Genomic DNA, 16,526 nt, shown 5'->3' with positions numbered 1-16,526 from the left:
GCCAGGGAGGGTGCCCGCAGCGGCATTCTCTGGGACCCATACGAACCCGGACCCGTGGCGGCGATCCAAGGCAGGGAGGGAATTCCCGGGAACACAGGGGTGACACCGCCCCCAGACCTAAAGACCGTCCAAACCCTGGATCCCGCCCTAAAAGCAGTCCTAAAAGCCATCACAGAGGGCAAACAGGTAGAAGGTCCGTACAGTACGGCAGCCCTCACAGTCAAAGAAGGTATGCTGTTCCGAAAGGAGCAGTGGGTTGTGCCGCAGCAGCACCGAAGGGAATTCCTGCAATTGGCCCACGAGGGTCCAGGAGCGGGACACCCCGGACCTGAGGTCACCTGGCAACGGGTGGAGCAGGCGGGATGGTGGCCGGGACTTCGGGACGATGTCCGCGAGTTCTGCGCAAGCTGTCTTGTGTGTGCTGCTAACAACCCAGACCCCCACAAAAGGAAGGTGCCCATGGGGCACATCAGGAGGGTAGAGGGACCATGGCAGTCGATTCAGGTCGACTACATAGGGCCCCTGCCCGCCGCCCAGGGAGGCTATAAGTACTGCCTTGTCCTGGTAGATGTGTTCACCAAATGGGTAGAAGCCTTCCCGTGCAGAACAGCTACGGCACTGGGTACTGCTAAGATCTTGATTCGGGAAGTGTTCTCACGGTGGGGACTCCCCCGTTTTGTAGAGTCCGACCAAGGGAGTCAGTTCACCGGTCAAGTAATGCAGAACGCCCTCAGGCTCTTGGGCATTGAGGGAAAGTGGCACGTAGCATACAATCCCCAGTCATCCGGGATTGTTGAGCGTATGAATCGGACCCTCAAGGAAAAGCTGAGGAAAGAGACAATGGGCTCGCCCCAGAAATGGGCGGAGGTCCTGCCTTTAGTCCTCATGGGGATCCGAGCCAGCCAGTCCAAAAGCACGGGGTATTCCCCGCACGAGTTAATGACTGGAAGGATCATGCGAACACCCACCCATGTGCTAGCCCCGGTGCTCACTGAGGGCCAGCTCCGAGAGGTGAAACGGGACAAATTCGCCCAAACCCTCTTGGAGCGCCTGAGACAGATTTATGGGCAGGCGGCTGGGAACATGGGAAGACAGCACCAGGGAAATAAACTGTTGTTGGAACCTCGGAAACAACAAGAGTGGGTAGTCGGGGACCAGGTTATGGTCCGAAACTACGCCAGGGTAGGGAGTTTTGAACCACTGTACATGGGGCCATACAGCATTGTAGACAAAGCCAGCCCCATGGTTTATGCAGTGAAGACGCCCCGACGTACCAAATGGTTTCACATCAACCAGTGTAAACTGTTTAAACCGGGTACACAAGGGCCACCAAAGGGGACCAGGTCTGAGAACAAAGATCCTCAGCCTGTAACAGAGTCACAGACCACACAGGCTGGAGCAGTAGCCTGCGTGAAGGGAGAGGCCATCCCATTGGAGTGGGAGGTCTCATCTTTTGAATGGGATTTAGGCAGGGGAGAGCCCGAACAGCTCAACCTCGCTTTAGACCCAATCACGGAGGAGGAAGAGTCAGAGGACGGCAGTCCCGCCCCCGACTCAAGCTTGGGGGAGGTAGGGAGTGGGGGTGGAGACTCGTTACCTGTAGGGACAGGTGAGGTGGAGTCGGAAGCCACAGATCCCGACCCCGGGGGGGCGGAGCCTGAGGAAGGGGAGCTGGAGCCGGCAGCTGTGGAGGAACCACAGGCTGTGACGGTAACAGTCACGACCCCAGGTCCATCGGCCCCGGGAGCCCAACCCAAAGCAGCCCCTCGTAGGTCAGCTCGAGCGCCCCAGCCCAGAAAATTTTGGCCAGATTCTCCCCATCCTCCCCAACCACGGTTTAAAGCAGCCCCAGGAAGACATGATCCCCGTTCAGCAGCGACAGGCTGCGGGGGATCAAGGCCAAAGATCAATGCAGCCCCACCGCAGGGTGTGGCACGCGACAGACCTCACAGGGATTCGGAAAGCCGCCCCACGGAGGGCGGCGCTGTACATAAGTTAAGATAGGTAATTATGGTCATAGTTTAAGGAATGTAAAGTATATGGTGTTAAGAGTACAATTTTGAAGTCTGCCCGGTATGTGTGTTTGTTAGGGAGCGGGGTCCAGGAACCCGCGCGTCCAATTAATTTAGGCCAGCACCTATCGGGAGCCCGGCTACATCATTTTGTTGGTTACAGAAACCTGGGATACGATGGAAAGGATTGTCGTCGCGTTCATGGCGATCGGGTGTGGGTGGGCCTACCGAGGCCGCACCAAGGACGTCATCATTTTCGGGTGCTCCGGGGACACGGCCCCCATCGCAACGGATGGGACGGGGGAGCGAGAGGTAGAGGAAACCGCCACCTACTTCCACCAAGGGAGATGGCCAGGTTGGCTGGGAACGAATTCTACGGAATATTCCAGCAATTTCGGTTTTGCCTACCAAGAGACTTCATTAACGTGCCCTCGAGTGAGGATCCTAGCGCCCAGAGTCAGCGTCACCGTGGGAAAGAGGATTTGTCTGGTGTGCAATGGGAACGTACCACCAAGGCGATGGTGGTGGCTACGAAAGCTGGGAAAGGACATGAGAAACTCTACGGTCGAGTGGGAGCGACTGGGTAATAATACCCATCGGACTATTACGGGAACTCACAGACAATTACGTGTGTGTTGGGACAAATGGTGGGAACCGGATGAGGGAATATATGTCTGTATGTGGGGTTCGAGACGCGTCTGCCCCAAGGGCGTGTCCATCTTCTTCCAGAGGCAGTGGCAGGATGAAGGGAAGGGGATGAGATGGGATGTTAGCACTCGAGCGTGCGGAGCCCCATACTCCCCTATTCCGGTGAACGCCACTGAACTCATCACCCGCCCACGCAAGCCCCTGCCCACGCTTCCGGTAGCACTAGCCCAGAAAGGAGGGTGCCCAACCACCACCAAGGGACCCGGGAACGGTTTAGTATTGGTACCCACCGGTCAGGTGCTGTACCAAGGGGTACACTACGCGGTGGCCTCAGTGATTTTAAATCTCACTGAGGTAAGATTGCCGGAGTGGTGTCCCAAAGAAACGGAACAATTATACCAGGTCCTGTTAACCAGTATGTTTAGACAATTTTACGAATTTGACTTTGCCGACATCGACAGAGACAAATTATACACCACACCGCCAGAAGTTTTGGATCGAGTCGGGAGGCAAAGAAGGGGTACTGTAAATGACATATTCACTGCTTTTAATACCGGGACATCTGTTGTCAACGCTCTAGATAACGTGGAGCTGCAGACACAGATCAACGGTTTAAAAGCCCAGTTAAGGAACATATTGACAGACGAAAACAAGGTCGTGGGTTCTGAGTTGCATGAGGACCAGGCCATGACACTACACTTTAAGGACATAATTGCTGAGCTGGAGAAACACGCGAGAACGGTAAATGCACTCATTAAGGAGGATCGGAATGCGTCCGATCAAGCTGCGCAAAACGAGGCCTGTGTGCTGTACGGGGCGTGGTTATTGGGCGAGGGCCGTAGTAATCTTGAGGATTTAAAACAGGGTTTGGTCCCGTCCTGGATCAGCAACAAGCACTTGCAAGCGCTCCACCCTTTTGAGAATGCATTAAGCCCGTGCCAGCTCAGACTAGCCGCAGAAGCATACCCAGTTCCAGTGGACTGCGGACATTCGAATCACACTATTATGGGAATAGTAGTAAGAATGCCGGTGTTGGGTCCCGCAGCAAAGCCCGCCCCGGTATACAGAGTAGAGAACATTGGAGTCATTCAGGGGGGCGCACACATTCGTTACGCAGTGGTCCCGCCTTACGTCATCAGATGGGAGCGTACGATGACAGGCACCGACCTCTCGGGATGTCGGAGCCGGGGAGCACACATCATCCTGTGTCCCCAGCACTTGAATGCCTTTTTGAAACCACAGTGCGGGTTCAGAACCGCTAGCGCGAAGCCGGTGAATTGCACCATGGAGGCAATGGCAGAGGACCATGTGCCCCCACAGGTAGCATATATCGGGGGTGGGACATACTGCGTCACCACTGCAGCGCCTCAGTACCGATATGGACAACACGAGTGGTGTTCGGTCGGTGATAGCAGTTTCTGTTTCAAACCCAGGGCCGAGGTTCAAGTGGCACAACAACGAATTGTTCCCATTCCTGCGCCCTCCACTGTACACATCACTATCAAAGAGAATTTCACAGACTTACAACGATTTGTCGCGCATTTTGGTTATGTCATTCCCCCTCTTCCCGAACACCTCACCAAGGTTTTAAAAGCCGTTATAGTTTCGCAGAAACATTTCTATACACTGGAGCAGAAGACTTTAGAGATAGGAAAAGACATATTGGACATAACCATCCCACCATGGTGGGACTTGTTCACCAACATAGAGGTCCCCGCCTGGATTAGAATAGCATCCCATATCCTAGTAGTATGTCAGGTTTTGATTGTGATATTTTTGCTCTTCGTGCATTGCAAAAGAGGCAAACGCCTCCAGAGGCACGAGAACACAGGAGAATGGAGAGAACGCTATGTGCGGATGGGGGAAGCAGATACCCCACTCTAAGCTGCTAGTATAAGATTAAGCGTCCCTCCATTTAAAATTTTTTGTTGTTGATTGTTTTGGGTTATAAGGAAATAAGTATTGTCATGTTATTAGTTGTTCTTAAGTTTTTTGGATTAATAAAAGATGCATGCAGATGGCGCAAAAGGGTATCAACCCCTGCCCATCTGACAGGTGAAGGTGTTATAGTTTAAGATTTGCTGTCTATGATTCCAAATGTGCATGAGGTAATTTTCATTTTTCTCCGGAAATGGGAACTGCATGTGTCGTGAGGGGCATAGATAGTTAAGTGCCAGGAATGTTTGGATGTGGGGAATCAGGGAAAATTTGCTCATCAAGGATTATTGATACTTTAAGCAAGCTATCAGTATCACAGGGGGGCCTGTAAGATTCGCAATTTTCAGCAAAAATCACGCAAGAAAACTGGATAAAATAAGACTGTTTATTGACCAAAGTAAGCTTGCACAGAAAAACCTTTGATAAAAGGGCATACAAAATGGCCGCCAGGCCCCGTGATCAGTTTATGAACCATTTTATTTCTGTTACTGCAAGCCAGACAGGCTTGTGGATTGAAGACAGTGAGCCCACGAAAGCCAGTCTCTGGGAACCGAAACTCAGAGCAACAGCATACATATTCAATGGATTATAAGTACAGGATGGGGCCCATCAAGATATGGGTGGACAATGTAAAAACACTTATACCCATTTATCGTACAAAGGAAAAACCGTTTAGCAGCCATCAAGGAAAATGTCCGGACCGATCAATATGCGAACCGAGCCACGGTGACAATGCAAAAGACATTGAAAGACATTATCGGCCAGGAAGGCCAGTTTAAGTTATCACCGGCTCCGTTACAAGACAAAGCGCCCCTGCAGAGATTTCTGCCCGCCAAAATTAATACAAAGACAGGACTATGATTTGGCGGGAGATAAGACTGTCCCAAAAGAGTATAACTATGGATTGAAAGTCCATCTAAGGTACTTCGGACTTCGGGTTACTTGAACAACTTCTTCTTCACTGCCACGGTTTCTTGTTGGGCGACTTCAGGCTTCCATTTCTTCAAGAACTTTCTTCTACGAGGAACGAAAGAAGGGCGGACGGTGCCCGGATCGGCGCCTCTTCCACTTCGGCAGATCGATGAAAACGTTTTCGTCTTTTTAAAGACGGACGGTTTCGGTAAAAGGACAACGTGGTCGGTGTTCAGCCAAACAAGGCTCAGCCACGACGAGAAGACGACGAGGGTGGCCCGGGTACTGGGGTCGGGAGATCATCGACGACCCAGGCCGACGGAGAAGAAACCCTCTGGAGAACCGGCGATCGATGCCACAAGATTCTCCCAAGTGCATAGCCTGCATCTGGGTCTGCTCCATGAACCCAAATTGACTTAGTGGATCTCAACCTTAACGAGCGCTCATCGAGGCTGGGTCTACCCCACCGCCTCGAGGGAGGAGAGAATATCGACTGCGCCAGAAGTTTCCAAATCCACGTGACGACGGAAAGCGGTGCCAAAAAGGCTGCGAACCCCCCCCCCCCCTTTCTCGCGATTTCGAGAGTGGTGAGCATGGTCCCAAGTTCCCCAGGTCGAAACTTAGTTTAGGTATAGGGGAGGGAGTTAAGGGAAATCGTAATGTGTTTCCCCTTTTTCGATGTGCCGTGTGTTCCCCATTTCCATAGAGTCAAGTTCATAAATTTGTGCATGATTGTAGTAACTTTAATCTGTGCCTATGACATGTATTTTGTAATGCTTCAAACTGTTTAAAAATAAAAGCATCCATTTCGTGCTATTCAACCTGGTCTATTGAGTTCTTTCTCTGCACTACTGTTCTCTGCACCTAAGTCCAAGGTCTAGAACCGTAGGGGGGAGTGGGTCGAACCACTCAAGGGTAATTATTGCACGAAGCCTGGCAGGAGACCAGAAAGAGCAAGAGAAACCCCCTACACAGTCTATCTCCCAGCCCCCAGTCTGTCTCCCACCCCCCAGTCTATCAACATCCCCCGGTCTATCTCACATCCCCCAGTCTATCTCCCATCCCCCAGTCTATCAACATCCCCCAGTCTATCTCACATCCCCCAGTCTATCTCCCATCCCCCAGTCTATTTCCCTCCCCCAGTCTTTCTCACATCCCCCGGTCTATCGCACATCCCCCAGTCTAGCTCCCATCCTCCAGTCTAGCTCCCATCCCCCAGTCTAGCTCCCATCCACCATTCTATCTCCCAGCCCCCAGTCTATCTCCCATCCCCCAGTCTATCTCCCTCCCCCCAGTCTATCTCCATCCCCCAGTCTATCTCCCATCCCTCAGTCTATCTCCCATCCCCCAGTCTAGCTCCCATCCCCCAGTCTATCTACATCCCCCAGTCTGTCTCCATCCCCCAGTCTATCTCCCATCCCCCAGTCTATCTCGATCCCCCAGTCTACCGCCCAGCCCAATCTATCTCCCATCCCCCAGTCTATCTTCCATCCCCCAGTCTATCTCCATCCCCCAGTCTATCTCCCAGCCCAGTCTATCTCACATCCCCCAGTCTATCTCCATCCCCCAGACTATGTCCCTCCCCCCAGTCTATCTCCCATCCCCCAGTCTATCTCCCATCCCCCAGTCTATCTCCCATCCCCCAGTCTATCTCACATCCCCCAGCCTATCTCCCAACCCCCAGTCTATCTCCCATCCCCCAGTCTATCTCCCATCCCCCAGTCTATCTCCCATCCCCCAGACTATCTCCCATCCCCCAGTCTATCTCCATCCCCCAGTCTATCTCCCAGCCCAGTCTATCTCACATCCCCCAGTCTACCTCCCATCCTCCAGGCTATCTCCCATCCCCCAGTCTATCTCCATCCCCCAGACTATGTCCCTCCCCCCAGTCTATCGCCCATCCCCCAGTCTATCTCCCATCCCCCAGTCTATCTCCCATCCCCCAGTCTATCTCACATCCCCCAGCCTATCTCCCAACCCCCAGTCTATCTCCCATCCCCCAGCCTATCTCCCATCCCCCAGTATTTCTCCCTTCCCCGTCTATCTCCATCCCCCAGTCTATCTCCCATCCTCCAGGCTATCTCCCATCCCCCAGTCTATCTCCATCCCCCAGTCTATCTCCCAGCCCAGTCTATCTCACATCCCCCAGTCCATCTCCCATCCTCCAGGCTATCTCCCATCCCCCAGTCTATCTCCATCCCCCAGACCATGTCCCTCCCCCCAGTCTATCTCCCATCCCCCAGTATATCTCCCATCCCCCACTCTATCTCACATCCCCCAGCCTATCTCCCAACCCCCAGTCTATCTCCCATCCCCCAGTCTATCTCCCATCCCCCAGTCTATCTCGCATCCCCCAGTCTATCTCCCACCCCCCAGTCTATCTCCCATCCCCCAGTCTATCTCCCATCCCCCAGTCTATCTCCCATCCCCCAGTCTATCTCCCTCCCCCAGTCATTCTCGCATCCCCCGGTCTATCTCACATCCCCCAGTCTAGCTCCCATCCCCCAGTCTAGCTCCCATCCCCCAGTCTAGCTCCCATCCCCCAGTCTATCTCCCAGCCCGTCTATCTCCCATCCACCAGTCTATCTCCCATCCCCCAGGCTATCTCCCATCCCCCAGTCTATCTCCATCCCCCAGACCATGTCCCTCCCCCCAGTCTATCTCCCATCCCCCAGTCTATCTCCCATCCCCCAGTCTATCTCACATCCCCCAGCCTATCTCCCAACCCCCAGTCTATCTCCCATCCCCCAGTCTATCTCCCATCCCCCAGTCTATCTCGCATCCCCCAGTCTATCTCCCACCCCCCAGTCTATCTCCCTCCCCCAGTCATTCTCACATCCCCCGGTCTATCTCACATCCCCCAGTCTAGCTCCCATCCCCCAGTCTATCGCCCATCCCCCAGTCTATCTCCCATCCCCCAGTATTTCTCCCATCCTCCAGTCTATCTCCATCCCCCAGTCTATCTCCATCCCCCAGTCTATCTCCCAGCCCAGTCTATCTCCCAGCCCCCAGTCTGTCTCCCACCCCCCAGTCTATCAACATCCCCCAGTCTATCTCACATCCCCCAGTCTATCTCCCATCCCCCAGTCTATCAACATCCCCCAGTCTATCTCACATCCCCCAGTCTATCTCCCATCCCCCAGTCTATTTCCCTCCCCCAGTCTTTCTCACATCCCCCGGTCTATCGCACATCCCCCAGTCTAGCTCCCATCCTCCAGTCTAGCTCCCATCCCCCAGTCTAGCTCCCATCCACCATTCTATCTCCCACCCCCCAGTCTATCTCCCATCCCCCAGTCTATCTCCCTCCCCCCAGTCTATCTCCATCCCCCAGTCTATCTCCCATCCCTCAGTCTATCTCCCATCCCCCAGTCTAGCTCCCATTCCCCAGTCTATCTCCATCCCCCAGTCTGTCTCCATCCCCCAGTCTATCTCCCATCCCCCAGTCTATCTCAATCCCCCAGTCTACCGCCCAGCCCAATCTATCTCCCATCCCCCAGTCTATCTTCCATCCCCCAGACTATGTCCCTCCCCCCAGTATATCTCCCATCCCCCAGTCTATCTCCCATCCCCCAGTCTATCTCCCATCCCTCAGTCTATCTCACATCCCCCAGCCTATCTCCCAACCCCCAGTCTATCTCCCATCCCCCAGTCTATCTCCCATCCCCCAGTCCATCTCCCATCCCCCAGACTATCTCCCATCCCCCAGTCTATCTCCATCCCCCAGTCTATCTCCCAGCCCAGTCTATCTCACATCCCCCAGTCTACCTCCCATCCTCCAGGCTATCTCCCATCCCCCAGTCTATCTCCATCCCCCAGACTATGTCCCTCCCCCCAGTCTATCGCCCATCCCCCAGTCTATCTCCCATCCCCCAGTCTATCTCCCATCCCCCAGTCTATCTCACATCCCCCAGCCTATCTCCCAACCCCCAGTCTATCTCCCATCCCCCAGTCTATCTCCCATCCCCCAGTATTTCTCCCTTCCCCGTCTATCTCCATCCCCCAGTCTATCTCCCATCCTCCAGGCTATCTCCCATCCCCCAGTCTATCTCCATCCCCCAGTCTATCTCCCAGCCCAGTCTATCTCACATCCCCCAGTCTATCTCCCATCCTCCAGGCTATCTCCCATCCCCCAGTCTATCTCCATCCCCCAGACCATGTCCCTCCCCCCAGTCTATCTCCCATCCCCCAGTCTATCTCCCATCCCCCAGTCTATCTCACATCCCCCAGCCTATCTCCCAACCCCCAGTCTATCTCCCATCCCCCAGTCTGTCTCCCATCCCCCAGTCTATCTCCCATCCCCAGTCTATCTCCCATCCCCCAGTCTATCTCCCAGCCTATCTATCTCCCATCCACCAGTCTAAATCCCATCCCCCAGTCTATCTCCCATCCCCCAGTATTTCTCCCTTCCCCGTCTATCTCCATCCCCCAGTCTATCTCCCATCCTCCAGTCTATCTCCCATCCCCCAGTCTATCTCCATCCCCCAGACTATCTCCCAGCCCAGTCTATCTCCCATCCCCCAGTCTATCTCCCTCCCCCCAGTCTATCTCCCACCCCCCAGTCTATCTCCCAGCCCCCACTCTATCTCCCATCCCCCAGTCTATCTCCCATCCCCCAGTATATCTCCCATCCCCTGTCTAACTCCATCCCCCAGTCTATCTCCCATCCTCCAGGCTATCTCCCATCCCCCAGTCTATCTCCATCCCCCAGACTATCTCCCAGCCCAGTCTATCTCACATCCCCCAGTCTATCTCCCTCCCCCCAGTCTATCTCCCATCCCCCAGTCTATCTCCCATCCCCCAGTCTATCTCCCATCCCCCAGTCTATCTCCCATCCCCCAGTCTTTCCCCCATCCCCCAGTAATTCTCCCATCCCATCTATCTCCATCCCCCAGTCTATCTCACATCCCCCAGTCTATCTCCCATCCCCCAGTCTACCTCCCACCCCCAGTCTATCTCCCATCCCCCAGTCTCTCTCGCATCCCCCAGTCTATCTCCCAGCCCATCTATCTCCCATCCACCAGTCTATCTCCCATCCCCCAGTCTATCTCCCATCCCCCAGTATTTCTCCCATCCCCGTCTATTTCCCTCCCCCAGTCTTTCTCACATCCCCCGGTCTATCGCACATCCCCCAGTCTAGCTCCCATCCTCCAGTCTAGCTCCCATCCCCCAGTCTAGCTCCCATCCACCATTCTATCTCCCACCCCCCAGTCTATCTCCCATCCCCCAGTCTATCTCCCTCCCCCCAGTCTATCTCCATCCCCCAGTCTATCTCCCATCCCTCAGTCTATCTCCCATCCCCCAGTCTAGCTCCCATCCCCCAGTCTATCTGCATCCCCCAGTCTGTCTCCATCCCCCAGTCTATCTCCCATCCCCCAGTCTATCTCGATCCCCCAGTCTACCGCCCAGCCCAATCTATCTCCCATCCCCCAGTCTATCTTCCATCCCCCAGTCTATCTCCAACCCCCAGTCTATCTCCCAGCCCAGTCTATCTCACATCCCCCAGTCTATCTCCATCCCCCAGACTATGTCCCTCCCCCAGTCTATCTCCCATCCCCCAGTCTATCTCCCATCCTCCAGGCTATCTCCCATCCACCATTCTATCTCCATCCCCCAGACTATCTCCCTCCCCCCAGTCTATCGCCCATCCCCCAGTCTATCTCCCATCCCCCAGTCTATCTCCCATTCCCCAGTCTATCTCACATCCCCCAGCCTATCTCCCAACCCCCAGTCTATCTCCCATCCCCCAGTCTATCTCCCATCCCCCAGTATTTCTCCCTTCCCCGTCTATCTCCATCCCCCAGTCTATCTCCCATCCTCCAGTCTATCTCCATCCCCCAGTCTATCTCCCAGCCCAGTCTATCTCACATCCCCCAGTCTATCTCCATCCCCCAGTCTATCTCCCAGCCCAGTCTATCTCACATCCCCCAGTCTATCTCCCATCCTCCAGGCTATCTCCCATCCCCCAGTCTATCTCCCATCCCCCAGTCTATCTCCCATCCCTCAGTCTATCTCACATCCCCCAGCCTATCTCCCAACCCCCAGTCTATCTCCCATCCCCCAGTCTATCTCCCATCCCCCAGTCCATCTCCCATCCCCCAGACTATCTCCCATCCCCCAGTCTATCTCCATCCCCCAGTCTATCTCCCAGCCCAGTCTATCTCACATCCCCCAGTCTGCCTCCCATCCTCCAGGCTATCTCCCATCCCCCAGTCTATCTCCATCCCCCAGACTATGTCCCTCCCCCCAGTCTATCGCCCATCCCCCAGTCTATCTCCCATCCCCCAGTCTATCTCCCATCCCCCAGTCTATCTCACATCCCCCAGCCTATCTCCCAACCCCCAGTCTATCTCCCATCCCCCAGTCTATCTCCCATCCCCCAGTATTTCTCCCTTCCCCGTCTATCTCCATCCCCCAGTCTATCTCCCATCCTCCAGGCTATCTCCCATCCCCCAGTCTATCTCCATCCCCCAGTCTATCTCCCAGCCCAGTCTATCTCACATCCCCCAGTCTATCTCCCATCCTCCAGGCTATCTCCCATCCCCCAGTCTATCTCCATCCCCCAGACCATGTCCCTCCCCCCAGTCTATCTCCCATCCCCCAGTCTATCTCCCATCCCCCAGTCTATCTCACATCCCCCAGCCTATCTCCCAACCCCCAGTCTATCTCCCATCCCCCAGTCTGTCTCCCATCCCCCAGTCTATCTCCCATCCCCAGTCTATCTCCCATCCCCCAGTCTATCTCCCAGCCTATCTATCTCCCATCCACCAGTCTATCTCCCATCCCCCAGTCTATCTCCCATCCCCCAGTATTTCTCCCTTCCCCGTCTATCTCCATCCCCCAGTCTATCTCCCATCCTCCAGTCTATCTCCCATCCCCCAGTCTATCTCCATCCCCCAGACTATCTCCCAGCCCAGTCTATCTCCCATCCCCCAGTCTATCTCCCTTCCCCCAGTCTATCTCCCACCCCCCAGTCTATCTCCCAGCCCCCACTCTATCTCCCATCCCCCAGTCTATCTCCCATCCCCCAGTATATCTCCCATCCCCTGTCTAACTCCATCCCCCAGTCTATCTCCCATCCTCCAGGCTATCTCCCATCCACCAGTCTATCTCCATCCCCCAGACTATCTCCCAGCCCAGTCTATCTCACATCCCCCAGTCTATCTCCCTCCCCCCAGTCTATCTCCCATCCCCCAGTCTATCTCCCATCCCCCAGTCTATCTCCCATCCCCCAGTCTATCTCCCATCCCCCAGTCTTTCCCCCATCCCCCAGTAATTCTCCCATCCCATCTATCTCCATCCCCCAGTCTATCTCACATCCCCCAGTCTATCTCCCATCCCCCAGTCTACCTCCCACCCCCAGTCTATCTCCCATCCCCCAGTCTCTCTCGCATCCCCCAGTCTATCTCCCAGCCCATCTATCTCCCATCCACCAGTCTATCTCCCATCCCCCAGTCTATCTCCCATCCCCCAGTATTTCTCCCATCCCCGTCTATTTCCCTCCCCCAGTCTTTCTCACATCCCCCGGTCTATCGCACATCCCCCAGTCTAGCTCCCATCCTCCAGTCTAGCTCCCATCCCCCAGTCTAGCTCCCATCCACCATTCTATCTCCCACCCCCCAGTCTATCTCCCATCCCCCAGTCTATCTCCCTCCCCCCAGTCTATCTCCATCCCCCAGTCTATCTCCCATCCCTCAGTCTATCTCCCATCCCCCAGTCTAGCTCCCATCCCCCAGTCTATCTGCATCCCCCAGTCTGTCTCCATCCCCCAGTCTATCTCCCATCCCCCAGTCTATCTCGATCCCCCAGTCTACCGCCCAGCCCAATCTATCTCCCATCCCCCAGTCTATCTTCCATCCCCCAGTCTATCTCCAACCCCCAGTCTATCTCCCAGCCCAGTCTATCTCACATCCCCCAGTCTATCTCCATCCCCCAGACTATGTCCCTCCCCCAGTCTATCTCCCATCCCCCAGTCTATCTCCCATCCCCCAGTCTCTCTCCCATCCCCCAGTCTATCTCACATCCCCCAGCCTATCTCCCAACCCCCAGTCTATCTCCCATCCCCCAGTCTATCTCCCATCCCCCAGTCTATCTCCCATCCCCCAGACTATCTCCCATCCCCCAGTCTATCTCCATCCCCCAGTCTATCTCCCAGCCCAGTCTATCTCACATCCCCCAGTCTATCTCCCATCCTCCAGGCTATCTCCCATCCACCATTCTATCTCCATCCCCCAGACTATCTCCCTCCCCCCAGTCTATCGCCCATCCCCCAGTCTATCTCCCATCCCCCAGTCTATCTCCCATTCCCCAGTCTATCTCACATCCCCCAGCCTATCTCCCAACCCCCAGTCTATCTCCCATCCCCCAGTCTATCTCCCATCCCCCAGTATTTCTCCCTTCCCCGTCTATCTCCATCCCCCAGTCTATCTCCCATCCTCCAGGCTATCTCCCATCCCCCAGTCTATCTCCATCCCCCAGTCTATCTCCCAGCCCAGTCTATCTCACATCCCCCAGTCTATCTCCCATCCTCCAGGCTATCTCCCATCCCCCAGTCTATCTCCATCCCTCAGACCATGTCCCTCCCCCCAGTCTATCTCCCATCCCCCAGTCTATCTCCCATCCCCCAGTCTATCTCACATCCCCCAGCCTATCTCCCAACCCCCAGTCTATCTCCCATCCCCCAGTCTATCTCCCATCCCCCAGTCTATCTCCCATCCCCCAGTCTATCTCCCATCCCCCAGTCTATCTCCCAGCCTATCTATCTCCCATCCACCAGACTATCTCCCATCCCCCAGTCTATCTCCCATCCCCCAGTATTTCTCCCTTCCCCGTCTATCTCCATCCCCCAGCCTATCTCCCATCCTCCAGTCTATCTCGCATCCCCCAGTCTATCTCCATCCCCCAGACTATCTCCCAGCCCAGTCTATCTCCCATCCCCCAGTCTGTCTCCCTCCCCCCAGTCTATCTCCCACCCCCCAGTCTATCTCCCAGCCCCCACTCTATCTCCCATCCCCCAGTCTATCTCCCATCCCCCAGTATATCTCCCATCCCCTGTCTAACTCCATCCCCCAGTCTATCTCCCATCCTCCAGGCTATCTCCCATCCCCCAGTCTATCTCCATCCCCCAGACTATCTCCCAGCCCAGTCTATCTCACATCCTCCAGTCTATCTCCCTCCCCCCAGTCTATCTCCCATCCCCCAGTCTATCTCCCATCCCCCAGTCTATCTCCCATCCCCCAGTCTATCTCCCATCCCCCAGTCTTTCCCCCATCCCCCAGTAATTCTCCCATCCCATCTATCTCCATCCCCCAGTCTATCTCACATCCCCCAGTCTATCTCCCATCCCCCAGTCTACCTCCCATCCCCCAGTCTATCTCCCATCCCCCAGTCTATCTCGCATCCCCCAGTCTATCTCCCAGCCCATCTATCTCCCATCCACCAGTCTATCTCCCATCCCCCAGTCTATCTCCCATCCCCCAGTATTTCTCCCGTCCCCGTCTATCTCCATCCCCCAGTCTATCTCCCATCCTCCAGTCTATCTCCCATCCCCCAGTCTATCTCCATCCCCCAATCTATCTCCCAGCCCAGTCTATCTCCCAGCCCCCAGTCTATCTCCCACCCCCCAGTCTATCTCCCATCCCCCAGTCTATCTCCCATCCCCCAGTCTATCTCCCATCCCCCAGTCTATCTCCCTCCCCCAGTCATTCTCACATCCCCCGGTCTATCTCACATCCCCCAGTCTAGCTCCCATCCCCCAGTCTAGCTCCCATCCCCCAGTCTAGCTCCCATCCCCCAGTCTAGCTCCCATCCACCAGTCTATCTCCCATCCGCCAGTCTATCTCCCATCCGCCAGTCTATCTGCCACCCGCCAGTCTATCTCCCACCCCCCAGTCTATCTCCCACCCCACAGTCTATCTCCCTCCCCCCAGACTATCTCCCTCCCCCCAGTCTATCTCCATCCCCCAGTCTATCTCCCATCCCCCAGTCTATCTCCCATCCCCAGTCTATCTCCATCCCCCAGTCTGTCTCCATCCCCCAGTCTATCTCCCATCCCCCAGTCTATCTCCATCCCCCAGTCTACCGCCCAGCCCAATCTATCTCCCATCCCCCAGTCTATCATCCATCCCCCAGTCTATCTCCATCCCCCAGTCTATCTCCCAGCCCCCAGTCTATCTCCATCCCGCAGTCTATCTCCCATCCACCAGTCTATCTCCCATCCCCAAGACTAGCTCCCATCCCCCAGTCTATCTCCCATCCCCCAGTCTATCTCCCATCCCCCAGTCTATATCTCTTCCCCCAGTCTATCTCCCATTCCCCAGTCTTTCCGCCATGCCCCAGTAATTCTCCCATCCCATCTACCTCCATCCCCCAGTCTATCTCACATCCCCCAGTCTATCTCCCATCCCCCAGTCTATCTCCCATCCCCCAGTCTATCTCCCATTCCCCAGTCTTTCCGCCATGCCCCAGTAATTCTCCCATCCCATCTATCTCCATCCCCCAGTCTATCTCACATCCCCCAGTCTATCTCCCATCCCCCAGTCTATCTCCCATCCCCCAGTCTATCTCCCATCCCCCAGTCTATCTCGCATCCCCCAGTCTATCTCCCACCCCCCAGTCTATCTCCCATCCCCCAGTCTATCTCCCATCCCCCAATCTATCTCCCATCCCCCAGTCTATCTCCCTCCCCCAGTCATTCTCACATCCCCCGGTCTATCTCACATCCCCCAGTCTAGCTCCCATCCCCCAGTCTAGCTCCCATCCCCCAGTGTAGCTCCCATCCCCCAGTCTATCTCCCAGCCCGTCTATCTCCCATCCACCAGTCTATCTCCCATCCCCCAGTCTATCTCCCATCCCCCAGTCTATTTCCCTCCCCCAGTCTTTCTCACATCCCCCGGTCTATCGCACATCCCCCAGTCTAGCTCCCATCCTCCAGTCTAGCTCCCATCCCCCAGTCTAGCTCCCATCCACCATTCTATCTCCCACCCCCCAGTCTATCTCCCACCCCCCAGTCTATCTCCC

Source organism: Somniosus microcephalus, chromosome 21 (genome assembly GCF_052327205.1).
Source record: "Somniosus microcephalus isolate GS21.2 chromosome 21, FLI_Smic_1.0, whole genome shotgun sequence".
Lineage (NCBI taxonomy): Eukaryota > Metazoa > Chordata > Chondrichthyes > Squaliformes > Somniosidae > Somniosus > Somniosus microcephalus.
This window is presented reverse-complemented; position numbering follows the sequence as displayed.